The following is a 22,207-nucleotide window of genomic DNA, read 5'->3' as shown; positions in this document are numbered from 1 at the left end:
TATTTAGCGCGACAGTCGTTGAGGCCATAAAATTTAAGGCAGCCCAAAAAGTTTTCCTCCCAGTTATTTTTAGAGACAAAATATGGGCAGTACATTAAATTTTTCGGGGGCTGAATTCTGGGGCGGAGTATGTGAGGGCGGAGGCCAGGACAAACGATGACTTGAGGGCACGAGGAAAGCGGCAAGTCATAATGCTTATTGGATTTGAGCTGGCCAGAAATATAATTATGGCTTAGCGAAATAAAAAGTCTGTGGGGAAAATAACGCAATGGAAAAAGGAATTTCAATTAAAGTAGCAACAAAATAAACGAGTATACGGTTATCACGCAAAATTAATCAGAACTGGCGAAGCGATATATAAATTGGGATTTGTGCTGTGGCAAATAAATGTTTAAAAATTTAATTAAAACGAAAAGCATAAATAACAAATTGGGTTTTAATAAAGAGCACTTTTAGGAGCTCGGCCCGAGCTCTTCGCATAATGGAAAGGCTGCCCACAACCTTTCGGCAACCTTTTGTTGCTCTGCCCCATTTTTCTCATTCTACTCTATATATTTTCCTGTGCTAAAAGTTTGCTTTGCCTAATGAAACTTGAGCGTAACGCTTAAGGAAATGCTTGAAAAATGCTTTTGTTCAAAGTTTACTTTTATTTTGTATTTTCTCCCTGTTTTAAGAGCTCTATAAAGCGCCAAAGGCCAACCGAAAGATACGTTCTGGTTGTGAGCTAGCCAAATGATACTACTGTGATTGATGGTTGAGACTCAAGCTCTATTGAGTTCAGTTTCGTTGCAAATTGGTAAACAAACAAAGTTTGACAAGTCGCTGATGAAGTTGGCAGGCGAGAAAGCATTCATTTCAAGTGCCGTTCGGCGGCCTCTTTCAAAGACAATCTACGAACCCCAACTCAATTTGAGGCAACAGAATGACGGAAATGCCAGATCTTAAAGGTTGGCTAAGGCTTAATTTAAACTCTTCTCAAAAGCAACTCCTTTAGAATTTCAGCTCTTGGTTGGAGCTTTTCCATGAAATTCATACATTTTTCCGAGCCAAAAAGGGGGGAAACAAATCATAACAAATACCGCTCAAAGTTTGCTTTTAGGGCAACCAACAGGGGGATACCCAAAAAACGGAAACCCAACCGAAACCAAACCAAAGCCCAACCCACACTCGCAGCTTACAGCAGAGCAGTTATGCAATATTTTTGTATAACGAAAATCACTTTTTGAAATAATTGGCAGAGCCAAAGCGCTGGGGTAATGTGTTGGTGGCTGGAAGCTGTGAAAATATGCCAAACGGTCGGGAACGAAGAGCACTAGAAATGGAGATATGCACGTGTGTACATATGTGCAAGTTTATGGTTTGGAGCTAACAAGAGAAAAATTTTCGTTAGCAACTACCCTATTTACTACAGCATATTCCCTTCCTAATCCGTTTTAATAAATTATTTTAAATATTATAGGGCAATATTTATCTTACAGCTTTCATTCGATCATTCTAATTAATATTTTTCAAGAAAGTATTGATTTATCTTACACTAATCACTTGATCATTCCCATCAATATTTTTCAAATGGAATCAAAAAAAATCTTCTTATAAACAATTTAATTTTATTGTCTCACAAACAGTCAGTTCGAAACATAACTGTTGCAAGTAAGAGGAATTAAATAAAATAACCATTTAATAATATTTTAAAACAAGTAAAAAATCGGTCCAGTTTTGAATTATTAAAACCAATCATTATATGTTTTCGAAATCGTTTAGAATTCTTTACTTTAATAGCAAGGTGAGGTCCCAAATTGTACAATACCGAACGAAATTGTACAAATTTTCGGGTCCACTCGAGAGAATTTTTAATTCGTTTATCCGCTTTTTAAAAAGAGATCCAAAAAACTTATGCTGCTTCACTGCCACACAAACTCACACTCACACTCTGGTGCACTCGCAAACTCACAGGCACACGGGAAATAAATAGCATTTAGTGCATATTTAGTACAAGCAACGACAATGTGAAAAGCCAGGCCGAAAAAGAGAGAAAGAAAGCAAACCAAACCAGACCAGACCGGGCTAACATACCTGCAGAAAAAAGCCAGCGCCCCGCCATTCTCTTGGCCACAACATGCTGTTGTTAGCAAGAAAAATGCATCAATGCATGCAGCAGTGGGCAAAAACCAACGAGAAAGAAAAGAAGCCAAAGCTACATAAAATGCATGGGATAATAGAAACAGGGGGCGCGGAAAACGGGGAAACAGCCAGCAGAAAATGGCCAAACATGTTCTTCAAATAAACGAGGAACGGAGGCAGGTTCGGCCAGGAAAAACTTGGCGTGCCTCTTTGCCATCCAAACTGGAGTCAAAGTTGTGGAACCTGCAGGTTTTTCTTTTCCTCCTCCTTTTCCAACAGTTTTCATTGCCACGGAGCTGGAAGTTGCAAACATGTTTTCCTGGTTCAAGTTGAATAGCAATCTTTGCCCGGCCAAAACAGCAAAGATATCCGGATTTGGAGCCGCCGCACACATCAGTCGGTCATTCATTCATTCCCACCAAACTTGGAACAAGTCTCTTTGGTTTTTGGCCACAGAAAATCCTTCAAGGGTATTATGATGGGTTCGGTTCGTTTTGGTGGAAGTAGCTTACATGCCCCAGATGAACCCGGGAACATGCAACGTGCAGCAATTAGTAACAGCTAAAAGAGCTGGAGGCAGGGGAAGGAAGCTCAAGAGGTCTCCGCAGAAATCCCAAAAACTTTGAGTTCAACTTTAAGTTGTGGTTGCTTCCCATCTTGTGTCAAACTTTGGAGCAGTGTTGGGTGGATGCAACTTTGATGGGTGGATACATTTTGGCGAATACGATATAATGAACTTTCAATCAATATGCAAGCAAAGCAAAACCATCGGGGTGAATTTGCTCGGCTGAAGTTTTGCGTCGTTTTTTTCTTATTCTAACATCTTTTTGGTCTTTTCATCTGGAAATAATAAGGGCAGAGTCTTAGCATTCAAAAACTGTTAAATGTATGTATTTTGCTGCAGACAATTTGTGTATACCTCGAAACGGTCGGATCAATTAGAGAAATTAGCTTCAAAATACATAAGTATCAGCCAAGTTTTTCTATTTGTTCCTTATTTGGAGCTTGGAAAACCACTGCGAATTAATAGATTTCTGCAATGTAAGTTCTTTGAGTGCAGCTAAATTCCCCGAAAATCGACGCGCGAAACTTTAAAGAGGAATTTAATTATAGCCAAAGCTCCCTGCCTCCGACTCTTTCTCACTCGCTGTCTCGCTCGCTTATCTACTTCTTCGCTTCGAGGGAGGGTGAAATAAAAATTAAATTCAGCAGCAGCGAGTACCAGGCCGCTACCGTCCCCTCCCCCGAACGGATCCCCTCGAGGCCCAAAAGTCCGCCTACGGTGGTTCTCATCTCGCCGTCTCGCTCTACACACCCATCTCTTTCTACACCGCTTCTGTGGCTGCTGGCTGTCGGGTTTAATGAACGGAAATCTCTTGCAAATATTCAATTGCTATACAACTCTGAAGCGCAGACAGTCGCAATATATACACCGATATGTACATATCGTACCCGGAGTGGAGTGGAGTATGCCTGGTATATATGCACACAGATGCACCCAGTGGAAGTCAACAGACAAAAGAGGCGCATGTCGACTTGCCCACGAGCAATGTGCAATGTGCGATATGCGTTCGCTGCGAAGTTGATGATGAAGTTTTTATATTGATAATGACGTTGCCCTACGGCTCTGAGAATAGGAGGAAGCGAGAGAAGGATAGAGCTCTGTCTTCCCGTAAGATTTGCAATTATTTCTAGTAATCAACGGATCATCTGCAATCTCGCTTGCAAAAAAATCTTAAAACTGCATTTTTTTTTCCTTATGTTTTTCATGATTTGAATTTTTGGTTCGAGCTCGAAAAAATTCAGTTATAAGGTGAAATTGTAACTGTAGGTAAAGTGTAAATAAAAATTTTATTTTAATTCTAAATTTTAGATTTCTAGGGAACAAAATAATAGGCATTACTCCTATTAGGTTTACTCTTACCAGGATAGATCGTTTAAGTTTTAAAATATTTATCCAAATATTTTGTTGAATGAAAAATTCCTTAAGTTTTAAAGTTTTATTTCTGTATTAGCACTGATATACAACTATAAATACTTTGAACCTGGCTAGTTTCTACGCATTGATGATAGGTGCGTGGCTCTACATTAACAAAATTGTTCGACCTAATCTTAACAAGCGAATGGGTTAAATAATTAAACCCGATTAATTACGTCTAGTCCGCAAGACTTTATTTACGTTTAGTGCTAGGTTTTGCACATTTGGTTTAATTTAAATCTCGAAAAAGGGGCTCGACTTCGAGGTAATTATCTTCATAACCGGTTTCGTATCATTTATCCCACCGTAACTGCGAAATACTTGCTTAATCCACCCTGATAGGCCATCTTAAAAGAAGATAAACCCCTAGTCCTAATGCCAAGTCACACTTACAGGCTCGGATGCTCAGCCGCTGCTCGCTATCGCCACACTGCTCTCCGTACACATTTGCAATATTAATAATCTGCTTGCCATTGAAAGCCATACAAGGCGCGACTTCGTTGTACGTGTCAACATTCGACGTCGACTGAGGCAGCGACTGCATGCGCGACGGCGCATATAAATTTTGTGTTTTTTTGGAGTGGTCTAGGAACTTTTGCGCCGTTGCGAGTGGCATGCAACCCAGCAGCAACACCAACAGCAACAGCAACTACAAAACTCATTTGGCGGCCAGGCATTGGCAGAGTGCTGAAGGGGAGCACAAAGAGGAGACCCAGAGCTGGCACAGTGGGGGCCATAACCATAAACAATCAGGTGTGGGAAGCTTTTGTGGTCGAAACGCGGATTGCGGTGTAATTCCGAATTGAAGCTAAATTATCTCTTCCAACAAAATTGTGTCACGTCATATCTCGGGAAAGAAAGTATAGAACCAAAGTTGATTTGCATTTGTTATTCCAATGTCATTTCAAAATGTGGAGAAAACAAAAACTAAAAAGACGTAGACATCAACAAGAGATTTATGATTATATTAATGGAGGAATGAATAGTATACATAACTATGTATTTTTATCCATTACGAAAAAAGAAAAAAAATTGTTATGACAGTCGTTCAGATTGGCAAATTTCCCAAAACTGCTGAAAAGTTCAATAAGTGTGCTTAAAATCTTTTTTATGTAAAATTTTCTCCATCGTTCCTACAAAATGTATGAACTTATCGACGTCTATATTTATTTTATTCATATTTGCCTGTTGCCTGGCCCACTGTAACCGCAAAAATGCCTAGGCTTTTTCAGTCTACTGCTAGGAATGCCGGTCGGACTGCCTTCCCATTGGCCTTTGTCTGCTCCCCGAGCCTGCGCTGCCCGCTTTTGTGGGTCCTGGTGCTCCCCATTCCGCGGCACACTCCTGCCTCTCCTGGCGGCTTTAGCGTCGAGTGCACAACAAATATTGTCGCCGGCTAGGTCGGGAAATCAACGCACTAAGCCCCTTGCTCCGCCCCCTTTGCAAATGCCGGCGGGGACAGTGAGCGACAACAACACAAAGTAAATAGTAAACAAAAATAGTTGGCAGGCCAAAGAAGGAATGCAAAAAGGCAGCAGCAAAAACAAAGCAAAGCGAGGAAAGCAAAACGCATTGGCAAGTGAATAAAAATAGAATTTAAAATAAAATGCGAAACAGCTTATTTCGCTTGCTTCTTTTTCTTGCCGTTTTTCGATTATGTTCAAGTTAAATTAAAGCGGCCAATTTAAAGCAACAGCAAGACAAAGCACGAGTAAATGAAGCCCTTACATGCGAGGCTCTATAAATATAAAATTGCACATTCATACAAACTTTACCGACTGATTAAATGACTGAAAGAACCGGCAAGCTCAATGGCAGCAACAACGGCGACTACGACCATAAATTGATAAGCAATCGGCTACAAAGATTAATCATCCATCAGAAAGTGGGGTGGGGTGGAATACAACCGCGATAAATGTGTAGTAATAGGTTCCCTAAATCGATGAGATTATTACACTGGCCAACCAATTAAAGATGGACTTTATAAAGAGCACTTTTTCCTTTATAACAAGTAACGGTTCGAAAATATGGAATATTTTGTAGATCCATTTTTTACATAAAATAAATGGTTTTATTTTTGAGCAGTTATTGTAGTATTATTTATAAAATAAAAGATGACGAATTTTAAAGAATTTAAAAACGTTCCTACTTTTAAGTTTAATTTTGTGATCAACTGAATTCTTTTTTTTTATAGTGTAATATCACCTCTGATATAGAATTTTATAATCGATCATAAAATAACGATAACAGAAACTAGCGAACGTTGCACGTAATTAATAAAATGACAAATCTGTCATAATCGCATTATGCTATTCAAAATACTACATTATTAATTCCTGCAGCTATCAAGTATCATTATCGGTTCAGCTTTCTTGAAATCTGTCCCCCCATTATTTCAACCATGACAGAAGAGTTATGCAAAAGAAGGTCAACTCTCTGACCTTGAGGGCAGCAATTACTAACCCACAGCTCCTCTTAACACCCCCTCTTATCCTTTTTATTTGACTAAATCGTAACAAAATACAAAATTATGTGAATTAAAAAAAAAACAGAACAACTCAAAGAGGGAGATTAACAAACTGTGTGTACGTTAAAAATAAAATGAAATAAAATCAAAATGCAGCAAAGCTAAAAGCAATACAAAACACAAGAAAAAAAGCAGACCCAGCAAATCGCGGGCAATGAACGCTTGATATACGCAAAAAAAGCACAAACAGCCAACAGCCGAGGAAAAAGCAAGAAGAGGAAGAGAGCAAGTAACCAACGGAACGAGAAACACACACACGCAAAAACGATTTTGCTGCACATGCACTGGAAAAAAATATATACTGTTGACCTAAACATACATATGTATGGTGAGTGAACCCCGTGTTGAACCAAATTACAATTATTATGGCGGAAATATTTTATGGTTACGTTTAGTCACCTCAAATTTTCAATATGTATACTGAAAGATTATAATTATATAATTATTATTATGATTATAATTATATTTTTTTAACTAAAACTAATTATTATTAAACTTGTTTGTTAATATAACAGCAATTTAACGACGAATTTATTTTAAATTATATGCACATAATTTTCAGTGCAGTGAGCAAGCGGGATAAGAAGAGAACTTAAACATTTGATTGAGTTTCCGATAGAATAACAACAAAAACGGATAAGGAAGAGGAGAATGAACTTTTTTCCTTGCTCACACATTTGAAATGCACATAATTTAACGAAGAATTGAGCTAGAGTCTCCCGAGAGAAGTGCTAATGTTCCACTTGGCGTATGAGTAATGTTTCTCATTGTGGTGGGAAAACTGGTTTGCAAAGGTTTAATGCGGAAAATATCACAGTTCAAGCGATTCGACGGCATCCCAAGTCAAGCTGAAGGTCTTTGGGTTGGACTATTTTCGAAGCTATCTGATTACCATCACAGAAACAACTACAGAGGACCCGACCCGTAAACAGAGCCCTGAACTAATGCACATTGCACTCGCATAGTGCACCCGACTCTCTCACTCTCTCACTCTATCCCTCGCTTTGTAAAAGTCAAACTATCAATTACAATTATGTGCGCAAACGAGACAACAATGCGATGGCAAATAGATACTCGATACTCACAGATACAACCACTTACTCGCTCAGATAGATACTGCCAACGCAATAACAAAACAGCAGCAAACAATTAGCCAGCAGTCAGCACATCACAAAGCCTTAAACTCAAACTAAATCGAAAAGAGCGAGCGATGCGAGTAAGAAGGAGATGGAGACTGATAGTACCCAGACTCATGTGTCAATTTTGAAAAACGAGATACTTAGATACAAAGGGAAGTCGAGGGATTTAGGGGGCTTGAGGGTTCAATTTGGCTTGACCCAAGCCTCTGAAGCCCCCAATTGAGAGCTGGGAATTCAGCTCTAAGATGACTAAGCAGGTCAGTCAAAAAGGCCGCTGCGTGAAAAGTTGATAAGTTTGATACTTCTGAGCGGGAAATAATTTCAAGTGATCTATAGCCCCATATCCCCAGTCAGGGCCTAATAAAAGATACCTTTCTGACTCAAAAACAAAAAAAAAATATTTTTAAAAGTAAAAAATTTATATTTTCTTTATTATAGAAATTTAAATTTCTAAACAATTTTTTTTTAATCTTAGGACAGGCAAATCTTAGGATAGACAAAATGTAGTGAAAGTACTTTAATAAAATAAATAGGTATTCCCATGTTCTAAGATTTTTATGTAATGGTCATATATAAAACTGAATTTGGAAATTTCCTTTGTTGCGTTAAAAGAAAAATCATTTCCTTAGTTTGCGATGTAAAGAACATTGCCCTTTGTTTGATATACTCGTATACTCTGTAACCTTCGGTGCTGGGGGAAACCAATAGCATTTTTGTTTTTGCTCAATATTATTAACAAGCTCACAAAGACCTGCCACGCACGGGAACGACAAGAGAGAGAGAAGCTTGAAATAGGTACCAACAATTACGCTTCAATGCATCTTTAAGATATTGTATCTACAGAATGCATGTGCCGCCTGTGGGCTGTATCGAGGTATACTGCTGAGCTTTTGTGTGTGTATTCTCTCTCTTTGTGTACGTATTTAGATAGCTTTTGCTTGTAGGAGAAACTCTTACACTGTGCTGTAGATGCAGTTGTATCTGCTGTTGTATCTATATCTGAAGCCGGACGAAACGCAGATGCATCCTCAGTCCAGACTATGCAAACGACAGGCAGCAGAATGTTGCAACTTTACCTCCCCCCGTTTTGCACTGATAAGATAAGAGCGACTGACACTCGCCCCTCTGCCCTCTAAAAAACATTGACAACTTTTCTATTAACGGTCTCTCAGTTCGTTTTGTATCTACACAAAGAAATTTTGCACAGATACGGGAGCAGAACCACTGGAGAGGCTGTGTAAAATGCAATGATGCGGTACAACGCTGCTACAAAAGTCTGCAATTGATTGCAGCAAAAGTTAAGTAGATTATGATGGAAAACTTTCTGGCTTAGGCACAGGCATCGGAAAGAGACGAACATCTCTCGGTCATGATACGAGTTTTTGCTACTGGATAACCACCAGCTGCCGGAGCTGGGAAAACTTTTCTTTAGCCCGAAAAAACAGGCAGAAATAACTAGTTTTTCGCCTAACCAGGGAAACATTTTTTTCTACAGTTTCTCTAATACATATTTGTCAGCCATCAGCTCTTAGATGCCGCTCTTGAACTGACCGAAAATGAATGTGATTGAAAATAAGGATAAAAAATCCGAAGTGAAGTATAAGCGACTTCCTTATTAGCCGAAACCGAATATTGATTGTGTCTAAAATCAATGTCCTACATTTAATTTGCCAGAAAGAGTTATTAATTTAAACAAATACTGCGAAGACTATCGAACCGAAAAACAGTATATTGGTCTAGAAATACTTAGTTATTTGCAATAATAAATGACCTATTGATATCATAGATTCTTGACCTAATAAAATAAGCCCAAAAACATTTTCTCCCCCATAATCTCTCACTTCTGTTCCACTGATTAATCCTAATTTGTTGATGGCTAAATCACTTGCTAGCCAAAAAGACTGAATGCCGTAATTACTAAAACATCTGCTACTGGAAAAAGTTCATTCCCAGAAATCTATTCACAGCCAGACATTTAATGGGCGGGGAAAAAATCTTACACGAAATGGGAGATGCTTTCAAAATTCGTTGGCACAAAATTCAATGCATGGACACGTACCTGAAACGAGAGGAAACAGAGAAAATAATGAATATACGCTTTTGAGCAAGTGGAAAACAAAATAGTTTTAAATAATTCAAGAAAATAAATCAGAATCTCCACCGGAAACATTTGCATATGGAATTTACTGAGGCACAAACTTCTAATTTACTAGCAACTCAAGCAAAGTAAATAATTTTAAGACGGAAAACTAAATGAGCTAAGAAAGTATCTGAAAGATAAACAATCTTGCTCGCTAAAAGATGAATTTATTGGATTTTTCTCTTGCGGCTATGTTACTTTGGCAACCAGCTGTTGGAAAACACATTTAGAATGTTTAGATTATCCAGGAAACGGAAAATTACTCCCTGGTCACTACACACAGTGCGTTCTATAGGATTGCTTTAGATTTATAAAATCCGATTAGATTTACTTATAATATAATCCAGTTTTGTATGCAAATAAAAAGATTTAATCTTTTGTCTCACGCATTGGCTTCTTAACACAAGGAAGCTGATAGATAGATTTTATTGTACCGGTACTAAATGTATCCTTGACTTGGGTTCAAAGACAGGGTATATGCTATTCCCAAACAACTATTTGCATGAATAATATGCGAATTATGATCAAATGGCATAATCCGTTGTTGTCTCATAGTCAGGTGCCCAACTATGCCTAAACATCTTCTGGTTTTAAGTCATTGTGACGTCACTTGAGCTACGAAACGGAACTGTTACTGCTAACCCCTAAACACACAGATGTTAAAAGCTAAAGTAAACCAGCTCAGCAGGTAGCTAGTCAGTCAGTCAGTCAGTCAGTGTGTCCATCATTTGGTCAAGTGGGGCAGCAACAACTAATCAAAGACAACTCCAAAAATTAAAACCGGACACAACTTTGTCTGGGCCTTCTTAATTGCTTGGGCAAACTTTTATTTGGTAGCTCGCTTGTCAAGCATAAATAGAGAATTATGGAGAAGAAATATTCACAACGCATATGGGTCAGCATGGATGGAGATTGCGAGAACGAAATAAACAAAATATATACAGAAATGATGTGCACATAGTACGGGTATATAAAATAATAATTAAAAAATCGCATGTCTGACAGAATTTTTGACAAATTGTTGCCCCCGCGCACAATCTAAAAGTTAATGAACTTGCCTGTGGAAGAGAACGAAAAGACCCAAGAGCTAATGATAATGCCATAACACACAGAGCACACATTTTCATCTACAGATACAGCCGCGATGAGTATATGAAAAAATAGCGCGTGCTGCCCCTCGCATAAAAAGATTTATCATCTAAAACTGTCCGACTGACTATGAATGAAAATGCCGACACATAAACAAAAGCAAAACCAACAACTGTGGCACACACACACATATTTAGTTTACTTAATCAAAAGCGAAAAAGCAACAAAAAAAAACATTTAAAACCAAATAAACAGAAACAGAAGGCGTTTTTAGAGAGCCATAATAATTGTTTATCAAACTCAAAGCTGGAGAGCATTTTCACACAGAGCGCGAGCGTAATTTAAAGCTTCTCTCGCTATGCGTCACTTTTAAAATAATTAATTGCCGGACAAAATGTTTACATGAAATCAGCGAAAACATCAAATGCCAAAATAAAAAAGGTACGGTAAAATTAACAACAAAAAGCGTAGCATAAAGCATGGAAAAACGTTTAAAAATATTGAAATTTAATGAAATTATTTAACATTTTCTTGGGGCCATGTAAAATAACACTTCTGTCATTAATTGAAACAATTGTTACCAAGCTGTTTTAAATTTTTATTTGGTTTGTGTAGATATTAAATTTGTATAATATGGATCAATTTAATTTAATGTTGGTATCACAAAAAATGTATTGCTGCAAACAAAATAGTTTTTATGCATCTTCATTACATTAAAAAAAATTTCGGTTTATGCATTGCATAATATTAATTATTTTTATTAAAAAAAAAAAAAAAATTTTTTTAAAAAAAAAAATATTTTTTTTTTTTATTTTTTTTTTTTTTTTTTTTTTTTTTTTTTTTTTTTTTTTTTTTTTTTTTTTTTTTTTTTTTTTTTTTTTTTTTTTATTTTTTTTTTTTTTTTTTTTTTTTTTTTTTTTTTTTTTTTTTTTTTTTTTTTTTTTTTTTTTTTTTTTTTTTTTTTTTTTTTTTTTTTTTTTTTTTTTTTTTTTTTTTTTTTTTTTTTTATTTTTTTTTTTTTTTTTTTTTTTTTTTTTTTTTTTTTTTTTCTCCCCCCCCCTCTTTTTTTTTTTTTTTCTCTTTTTTTATATGATCTCTTTTAACTTTCATTAAATTCTAGTATTCTAATAGGGCACACAGTAGCCAACATTCTCCAAATGAGCGCATGTCGTTCCGTTTACGAATTTGGCATTTCGCAAGGCCTTTTTGCATCTCAGGCTAATTTTCCAATTTGCTTGGATTTCAAACACTAAGAAATCTGGGTCTTCATAAGGTAAACATTAAAATTTACAAAAGTTGTAGTTGTAGTTGTAAGAATATGGATTTTTATAAGATCCGCAATCTGTGATACGCTTCCATTATTACAAACTACGAGTATTAATCATCAAATTGCCTTAATAATCTCATACGCCCCGCAATTGAAATACTCTCCCCGACATTCCTCGGACCCCTTCCGTATTATTCTACTGTTCTCCTCGTTGAAAGCATTTATAGGCCATCCCACACACTGCATTCAGTTTAACTCAATAAAAATGATTTTATTTTTTTCGCGCTTTTGTATATTTTTTGATCAACTTTTTTTGTATAGAAATTGGCGAACAAGATATTCTCAGCCTCTCGCCTGATTTGCATAAACAGGTCGAAGTCTTTGTCGATGTCGACCCGTTTAGAATTGTTCAAATTACCGACATGCCGTAAGATTTGTTGCTACATCGCTGTATCTCTGGGATACATATATTATTCCGCACGAAGAAAGTGCGAGCGGAATTGATAGGTTGACATTTGGCATCAGGGTAAAAATGCAGTTTACAGTTGTTAATGATTTCAGCTGGCAAAGTAAAAACTATCTAAGCAATGTGACGGCGACAAATTGGGCAATCTTTTTGCCGTTTCTTGTGAAAGAAAAATCTTTTTGCTTTGGCCAAATAAGGCCCAGCGACGACACCAATATGGTCAAGCGGCTAAAGCCGCTTCGACGTCTTTGGAAAAATCAATGTTTATTGCAGTTTCTGTTGCTTGCCTTTTTGCGGTTCGCTATTTGGCTGCGTGGTAATTAGCAACAACAACATTAAGAGACAGCTGCTGCGTCGGGCTCAAAAAGTTCCTAGAAATGGTCATGCCACTGATTGAGTGGCTGGTTGGATGAATGTCTGGTCACATGCCCCTCGAGATGCGGCATAGCAACAGATAGATACAGGGATGGTCTGCATCAACGAATGCGTTTTTGATTGGCGAAAACGATTGCATGGCTATCGGTTGCTATTGCACTTCTCCAGACGGGGTCTAACTAGATGCCATTTAGGCAACTTGCCGATACATTTTGCAACTGTCAGCAGCATTGATGAAATATCAGCTATTTTCGGTCTTTATGTGCCCACCCAACTGGTTTTCCACACTGCAGATACACATTTCGAGATGCAAATCAAACTGGTTGAACGGATTGCGAATATTTTTCAGATTGACCAGATATCATTTTGAATTGATAAATACTTCCTTGACTACCAAGAAAAACATAAACTTCGGATGAGGAGAAATGTATCCGGGATGTTTTGAAAGATAATTGCCTATAATGGATGGCAGACCACGCAGGTGACGAGTGGCACCTTAAACATTGAGTCGAATTTGGGTGATTTTTGGCCTCAAAAGTGGAAAATCTAAACTACATAAAAATTCAGCACACGAGGTTATATTTCAGAACGCTTTCCGAAAATACAATTTTTGCTCGTTTATTATTCTATTTAAAAGACCGATAGAAAGTTATTCTCCAAATCCGTCTAGTGAATAATGGCTGTGCTATGTACTTGACATCTGCAGATAAAGCGAACAACCGAAAGACACTTGCATCTCTAGCTCTACCCTTCGCGTGCAATTATGAAGATTAATAGATACATTCCCTCCGAATCCAGATCCCTTTTCCCCCCCCACAACCTCATGCATTTGCAGCCCCCGCTCCTTTGCCGTCAAAGCAACTTCCTGCCACACAAGCTGCCCCAAGTCGCCCGAGTCCTTCACTCCTTTGACAAATCTGACAGCTGGCCCGAAAAAAGAAACGAGCGCTTCTCCAACCCCCAAAAGGAGCTCAACAACATAAAGCTTATGCTGGCAACAAAGGGGGTGACAAAGGGGCAGGGGATGAAGTGAAAGGGGGTGAGGTGGTTAGAGAGGCAGCAGTCATTATCAAAGCCCTTCAAGGTCTCTCAAGGCAAGCGTCTGTTTTACAGATTTTTATGTTCACGACACGCACACACTCGAGTGGGGGTGGTCTCATATATTTTATGAAAATTAGGAAAACCTGACTGGGTGAGGACGAGGAAAGAAGAAAAGTCGGAATGTGGCCATAAATAAATGGTCTCGTTTACGACTTTGGACATTAACCTGTTAAATTTCTAATGTGTGTGACGGGTCCTTGGTCTCCTTATTCGCCCCCACCCATCCGTCAACCCTCTGCCGCCCGCAAGGATCGTCAACGTTTTGCATATTTAAGCAGCTTCAGCAGCTACGGCTTGGATAATCTAACATACTAATGTGTGCGAATGCCCAGTCAGTCCCCCTCCTTTCCGGACTGGTTCAGTTCGCAGTTCCAGAGAGACCACAAAATCAATAATGATTACATTTGCCTTGCATATTTCACCAGCCAAGAGAGCAGAGAAGAGTGGCCGACTCGAGTGGGTGGCTGGGTGGGTTAAATGACATTTGGTGGCAAACGCCAATTGCTTGGCAGGTCAGGTGGTTGCTCCAACACCGCCCCTCATCCTACCATATCCCTTCAGTGTAGAGTGTGAAAAGACAAAAGCCAAAAGACGGAAAGGCGGTTAAGTGGCGAGGTAGCAGCACCACCAGCCGAAAGCCCTTACAGAAAGAGCCTATGCCCACTTCTGCACAACAGGAGGGACTCGATATGGCAAGACTTTGCCAAGAGGATCGAATGTAATGGTAAATTCATCCAACATCACAGAAAAGAACATAAAATTGATGGTCTGAAACCATTAAGCCAACTCCTTTGATTCAAAGCAATGATTTATTGCAGAAAACCTCTCCTGAGAAAGGTCATAATTGCGTTTTGAAATTATTGTCTAGCAATCAAGTCAAGTTATTTTTAAATTGGTAGAAGTAGTGAGTTCTTACTGACTGCTATAAAAGGGAAGTTTTGATAAAGAACAAAGAAACGTTATATATCATATACCAGATTGTCTGCTAAACAATTTCAAAGTAAATAGCCAACCGGCAGACGGCGCCGTGTTATTCACCAATCTCTACGGAGTTTTGTTATTTAAGAGCTTTAGGGTGGGCGTGGCCAATTTTGGAAATAGCCTGCGTAGGCATATAAAGAATAAATTCTTAATTCCAACTTTCTGACTATTATAGATTTCGGACATCAGATTGTCTTGATCAAATCGGCTAATAATTCTGGTCAAAATAATTAATTCTTCCTTTTACCTGTTACATACTTTTCAACGAAAATAAAAACCCTTTTAGAACAAATAAAAATTCAAAATAATTTTTGGACACCAGAATGCAACAGGGAGCGCTTTAGTTACAGTCAATTGAGAAGGACTAAATTAATTTTTCAGCCAAAACACAACGACGAACTCCTTACAATTATATCCTTTAAAAAGAGTTAATTAGGTCAAGTTGATTAGTAAACACGATTATGTTTTTTTTATATATTTCCGACGATTCCAACCAACTAGCAGTGCTCAACAAGATTACGCAAAAGTTACGTTTAAATCGCCAAATGGGGTAGTCGCACGAACTCCGCAGCAGTAATCGCAAGGGTCCCGAACGGAGTGCCCACTGTACCCCAACTGTAGCCACCGCCAAACGGGTTGAGTGCTTGGCTCTGGTGGGGCTTCGAAGCAAAAGAAATGCACTGCACTGGCACTGGTACTGGTACCGGTACCAGAAGATGCAGGCGAAGAGGAACGAAATAAGTGGCGCGCAGGGTCAACGATAAGAGGCGGTGCTTGGGGGCGGCGAAGGGGGGTGGCGGGCAGGAAGGAGACGCCACTCAATGCAGTCAACGGCCTACAGACTGCAGTCGCACCGGCAGCGTCGACTTAGCGACGATGGGTCCTAGCCCAACCAGTTAGAAAATGCAGGCGGGCAAGAAAGTGCAACAAAGTACAGACCTCAATCTGCAGCCCAGCCAACGCACACATAGATACTCACTCACACAGGGGCAGTCGGCCCACCCCACCACCCAGCGCCCCCTTGCGCCCCCTTGACAGGTTGAAATCCAACGCAGCAGAACGAACGAACGAGCGAAGCGACTGGGGAAAAGTAAATGGAAAACAGCAAGGAAAATGCACACAACAAAAAAGGCAAAATGCTGATGACGTTGACGACGAAGACGACGGCGACAAAGCGATTGCACAAAACAGGCCGAGTGCGAAAAATTTGCAGAGGAGGTGGAAACACATGCCTAAAAAGAAAATGCAACAAAAGCGTAAAGGGAAGCAGCCAAAAGCCGAAGAGTCAAACAAAAGCGGTCCCAAAAGCGAGGAGAAAGGGGCTGAAAGTACAAGAAAACTGGTGAGATTGAGTCAGGAAAGAAGTTGGGATATATTTCTACGATTGCAGTAAAAATGCAGTTTGTTTACACTTGTCGCTTCAAATAAAATTATTCAAAATCTTCATGGTTAAAATGGAAACTAATCAACATACATATTTTATCTTATCTTACATGTGTATCTCATACCTCTCATCCCTATAAAAATTATTTCCGATTAAATAACAATTATGTCGTTAATTTGTAATACTTCCAAAATCAAACAACTAAACTCATCGACAGTTGCTTTTTTGTTATTAACTTCCTGAACCTAATTTGTTCCAAAAATATAGAAAAAAATTTCTGAAACCGCCAAATATTTAAAGACTCATCCTCTAATAAAAAAAAATGTTTTGTTGTAGTTCAAAGTGTGCCTCAATCTCATAATAGAATTAAAATCAACTTTTTCAAGGGATCTTTGAAAATTTAAGTGAGTTATCAGTGAGTTATACCCAAGCAATGGTTCCTAATCTAATCTAACACGTGATAATTAAAATTGTATACATCAATTTGTTAATCAAATTTTAATGAATTAACTTTTACTTTCAAGTTTAGCATTTCTTTAATAAAATTCTATTCATTTTATCATAACATTTTACCTTTTTATATATAGTCAAAATAAACTTTTGCTGATTTCGTGTAATCCCTATGTAGTTTTACCAATAATTGCTGGCTATGAATAACCGATTGGAATAATTGCACTGAGCTGAGCTCCAGAAAGTTTCTCCCCGGATGTGTAAATATAGTAAATGATATATAGTAAATTATAACAATAAAAAGAGGGGTAGGTGATGTTTAGGAAGTGCGCTACACTGAAAATGGAAAAAAGAAAACAATTTTAAAATCAATTGTATGAATAAATATTCATCCTAATCAGAGTTTGGATCCCAACTAATTAATATATGAATTTTTTTATATTATTCTTATGTTTCTTAGTCCATAAGAACTATAACACTTTTTACCTAAAAAACCTAAGAATTTTAATTTGCTGGCACAGCCCTTTGGTTGGAAAAAATTCATTTTGGTGTCTGGTGTGACATTATAATAATAACAATATAGATTTCAGAATATATTTTTTCTTACATAATAAACAATATATTTTTAAAAAATCGAATCAAGAATATGGATTTTTTGTTAATTCATGAATGCATACTTTTGATGAGGGTATCTTAAAGTCAAAGTCTAGTTTATATATTAGGACAGGCATTTACTTCAAAAAATTTGAGAGAAACCAGTAATAAATTTAGAAGATATTTTGAATCTAATCTTATCGATTTTAAATCTTTTCAAATTACCGACCACATTCAAAACCAGTTCTTAGTCTTATTTATTAAAGAAGTTTACGATTTTTGCAACGCTATATTCTCAGTGTAAGGGAGATTCAAATCCGTTTTCAAGCGCAGCGAGGCGTCGAGAACGACGACGATGGCGACGGTTTCGCCTTTAAAAGTAATCACAATTGAGTTTCCCCAGCTGCAGGCAGCAACAAAAGCAACAATGAAAACGGCAAAGCTGCGAAAAGTTTTCTCGGGATGAATCTGTTGCCTTGGCAGGGTCTGATAAGACTTATGTTTCTTATATATGTATTAAAAGGAGCCCTGGCAACGCCTTTTTTGCGAGTCAGAGTCAAACGTTTGACGGCGCGGAAGTGATTAAACGGTACACAAAAAAAGGAAAAAGGGCTGGTTGCCAAAATTGATTCTAACTAGCCAGCCGCAGAAAGTTTTAGTTATTAGGCATAAACGCACTCGAAACGATTGGATGTTTTCTTATAAGAATGTTTGAAATCGTTCCAAACCTTTACCTTCAGCAAAAAGATACTTGTGACCTTACTATACGTTTTTTAACATCTACTTATATTATATTTTAGTTAAATGAATAATAATTATTTGATCGCTTATAAATCGAAAGGCCAATTGTAAAAATTAATTTAAAAACATAGTGTGTATAATTTTGATTGTATGGATAATAAGAAAACAATTACAACACATTAGAGGTCAAAATATGTTCAAAATATGAAAAAAAAAAAAAAAAGAGGAAAGAAGTCCATGAGTGGCTAAGAAGCCGGAATGAACCAAGAAACGAGGTAAAGGAAATCGCGCGCTTTGTCTGAGCTGCTGCCCACGCCAATTAGAATTTTTAAGTCAAACTGGGCGGCGCTTTGCAACACTGCCTGACGCCACGCACACGGACGCACACCAGTGCAAACAGAGCCAGTTTGTCTGGCAATTGAACAATTGAGCGAAAAGAGCGACTTGCGCTCAGGGCGCGAGAGCCGACAAGAGCGACTGAGGCAAAGACGCGCGTAAAACGACGAAGCGTTTTTTTGTTGGCCAGGGTATAGAGAGCATAATGGGACTGGTTTTGGATTTGGGCAGCAAAAATGCAGAAATGCCCCCTTCCAGCCGATAAGGGTGGCGAATCAGGCACCAAAACAACGCTAGCTTATCAGATTCCACACCGACTCTCAGATTTACAGGGTATCTCGGCGAATGCAGGCGTAAAGGGAATCGGCAATGACAACAAAGAGCGGAGAACGCGAGAAGGCAAATAGGAAAAATAACGACGGAGGAGAACAAAAATCAATTTGAGTGGATGCTGGACTTATTTTGTTCGTTCCTCTTTTTTTGCACAAAGTTTAAAAAGCTGTATGCAGTACACACACACTCACACAAACACGGAAAACACAGACAGCAACACGCGACGGCTTTTTTTTGCCGGTTGGGGTAAAATACATAGAAAATACGCAGAGAGAACGTTTTAATTATGCTTAATTTGTTGTTAATCAAACACAAAACACCGCTTTGAAAAAAACTCACGCGGCCAGGCCGTTAAAAAGGCCCAGAAAAGTAATCAAATTTTAGTGGAAAAGGAGCTCACGTTTTTCTGCTGTAGATCGGAATCGGGTTTATTTGCCGGATTGTTATTACACGTTTATTAACAATTCAGTGCCTCTCTGTTTCCTTTCTCACTTCGTTGGCCTGAGCACACTTTAGATTTGCAGTTGCAATGCGAATTGTTGAATTTATTTCGGTCGTTACTTTTTCAATGGCTTGGCTACACACCGTGAACTTAAGTGAATCTGTAAATTTCCGATTTTCTGAGATATATTCTTAGCTCTGCGGGACTTTGCGCGACGTAGAACCGAACACCACCAATATTTTTCGCCGTTTGAGCCGATTTCTGTTGCGAACGCCAAATACTAGGGATATTTTGGTACTTTTTGCCTTTTCGCGGTATTTTTCTTGTGCGCAGGCGCGGTCTTACCAAAGTGTGGGTGCCACTCAAAGAACCACTCAGTTCTCTCTCTCGCGCTCTGTGACTCTCCTGTCGTTTCAGCCGAAATGAGTCGCCGAACCAAAGGTGAAGCAGATACTGCGATGAACAACGGAAAAGGCGACGGGGGTGTACTGGCGCTCAACAAGAGAGCGAGCGAGAGAGGCGAGAATCCAGTGAGTTTGCAACACATACACATACGGTCGTCCCGCTTGCACTCAGTAAAGCCTTGCCTGCGCATGATCGATAGAGCTGAGTGGAGTGTGGTGCTTTTGAGTGGCTTGGTGCTGTTAAACTTAACAGAAATTCTGATTTGATTTCCCGATCACTGCAGTTTACCATTCGATAATTTCAATGGAAAGAGTGTCGGAAATGTGGGTTAAATTTGAAACCCCTTTTCCCATCCTCGTTCTATTCTGCTTGCAATTAATGAAAGGGATTAAAATATAACGCGCAAATGAAACCAACAACAACAAACAATTGCAAAAGTAATGAATTGCTTTTAAATTAAATTATGTAATTAATTTTACGCCAAAACAGCGACAAAGGATTACACAAATATTTTCAGTTCATTATAAATAAGTGAACCACAATAACAACACAATTATAATTAGACTTGACGTGATGGGATTTTAGTTTTTCTAATTGGGACTTCCCAATTTCCCAGGTTCAAATGACCTTCAACGGTGACAAAACTAGTTAAAAGTTGGTCTAAATCCAGAGTGGTTAAAATATATATTTATTGTGTTAAATGTGTTAAAAAAAGGAGATAAATTACATATTTATTGGGAATTAAAGAAAATTAGTTCATTAACACGCTACTCAGTTAGGTCAATAAGGTCCCATTTTTTGGATTGAAAATTTTCTGGAGTTTTTTACACAAAAATATAATGTCTTTCGTCAACAAATTTGATGAAATTTATATTATTTGTTTAAAACATATATTTTTGTTTCAATATGATTTTCATTATTAAATTTATTTAAATCCTTAGAATAAGTAAATCAAATTGCAATTTTAAATTTGACAAATTGTTCAAACCCTATGATTTAACAAATTTTGTTTTAATGAACTCTAAATTGTTTTTATTCTTTTTATTTAAGCTTATTTTTCTCAAAGGAATGTTTATGCTAAAAATTTCACGAATTTTTTGAATACGTTAAATCAAAATAGCCCTGTTTATGCGATACAATCGTGCTGTCAGGTGTCTGGTAAAGAAAGTTAATTATTTTTTGAAATCACAAAACTTACAAGAATAACAAAAGTACATTTATTTCAGGTTTTGGCATAAACCTTGTTGGACTTATAAGAAACTTTTCAAAAGTGTATTTATTCCTCTTTAAGTGATGTTTTTGATATCAAAAGATTTAGTTTTAAACATCAATAATTTATGAGTTTTAAGTTTAAAAAAATTTTTAATTTTTAATTTCAATAAGAATATTTTTAGAATATATTTATTTGGTAACAAATTAATTATTTGTTTTTGTAGAATACATTAAAATTTCATTAGAACTTTATCTTCATCCTTCCCCAGTTATGTTTATACCCTTGCAGAGGGTATTATAATTTCAGTCAAAAGTTTGCAACGCAGTGAAGGAGTCATTTCCGACCCTATAACGTATATATATTCCTGATCAGCATCACCAGGAGAGTCGGTCTAGCCATGTCCGTCTGTCCGTCCGTCTGTCCGTTTCTACGCAAACTAGTCCCTCAGTTTTAAAGCTATCTGCTTGAAACTTTCCCAAAAGTTGTCTTTCTATTGCAGGTAGTATATAAGTCGGAACGAGCCGGATCGGGCGACTATATCATATAGCTGCCATATAACTGAACGATCGGAATTGCAATAACATTGGTGTTTTTAAATTTAGTAAGTTGGGATTTTTTATGGGTCGGATTGATTGGCCAAATATAAAACCCATAAAAATTCCCAACTTCTTAACCTTAAAAACACCAAAGTTATGACTTTTCCGATACAATATATTATACTATTTATATTTTGCCATACAGACCGCAACAGCTCAAATTTTCAAAGTTTGTTTTCTTTACAGTTTTGTATGCAATCCTTTATGTTAAGGTACCTATGTATGTACCTCGGTATATTACTCGTTCTGATCGAACTATCACAACAGATTTTCTATTTGAGTGTATAGTGGTCGCCTCATCGCACTCCCCAAGAGCGCATCGTCACTATGTGTTTTGCCGTCCACAGTAATATAAGACTCTTACCAGACAGTCTTGGTGGGATTTGTCACTACGTGGACAGCCATTACTAAGAAAATTAATTAGGTTTTTTGTGTAAAGGATTATCTACATACTAAAAGAAAAGTGAATTCTCCCACAATGTCGGAAAAAGTGTAACATGTTAAAGAGCATTAGAAAAGTTGGATATCG

General features: G+C 37.7%; 1 protein-coding gene across 14 annotated transcripts in view; it reads right to left on the bottom strand.

Annotated features, from left to right (window-relative positions):
• The window catches only part of LOC108042696 (poly(rC)-binding protein 3), a 53,738-nt gene extending 34,005 nt beyond the window's left edge, over nt 1-19,733 (bottom strand). For 7 of the 14 annotated variants that reach the window (XM_044460739.1, XM_044460742.1, XM_044460743.1 and 4 more), the window contains exon 1: nt 19,423-19,733. The gene's annotated coding sequence lies outside the window, so the exon portion shown is untranslated. Of the gene's footprint in view, nt 1-9,765; nt 9,825-19,422 lie in introns of all 14 variants that reach the window. The other 7 variants (XM_044460747.1, XM_044460748.1, XM_044460749.1 and 4 more) reach the window with 2 other exon arrangements.
• Between the last annotated feature and the right edge of the window lie 2,474 nt (nt 19,734-22,207).

The sequence above is a fragment of the Drosophila rhopaloa genome, unplaced genomic scaffold (genome assembly GCF_018152115.1).
Source record: "Drosophila rhopaloa isolate 14029-0021.01 unplaced genomic scaffold, ASM1815211v1 contig_216, whole genome shotgun sequence".
NCBI classification, from domain to species: Eukaryota; Metazoa; Arthropoda; class Insecta; order Diptera; family Drosophilidae; genus Drosophila; species Drosophila rhopaloa.
Note: the sequence above shows the minus strand (reverse complement) of the source record. Positions and strands in the feature narration are given on the sequence as shown.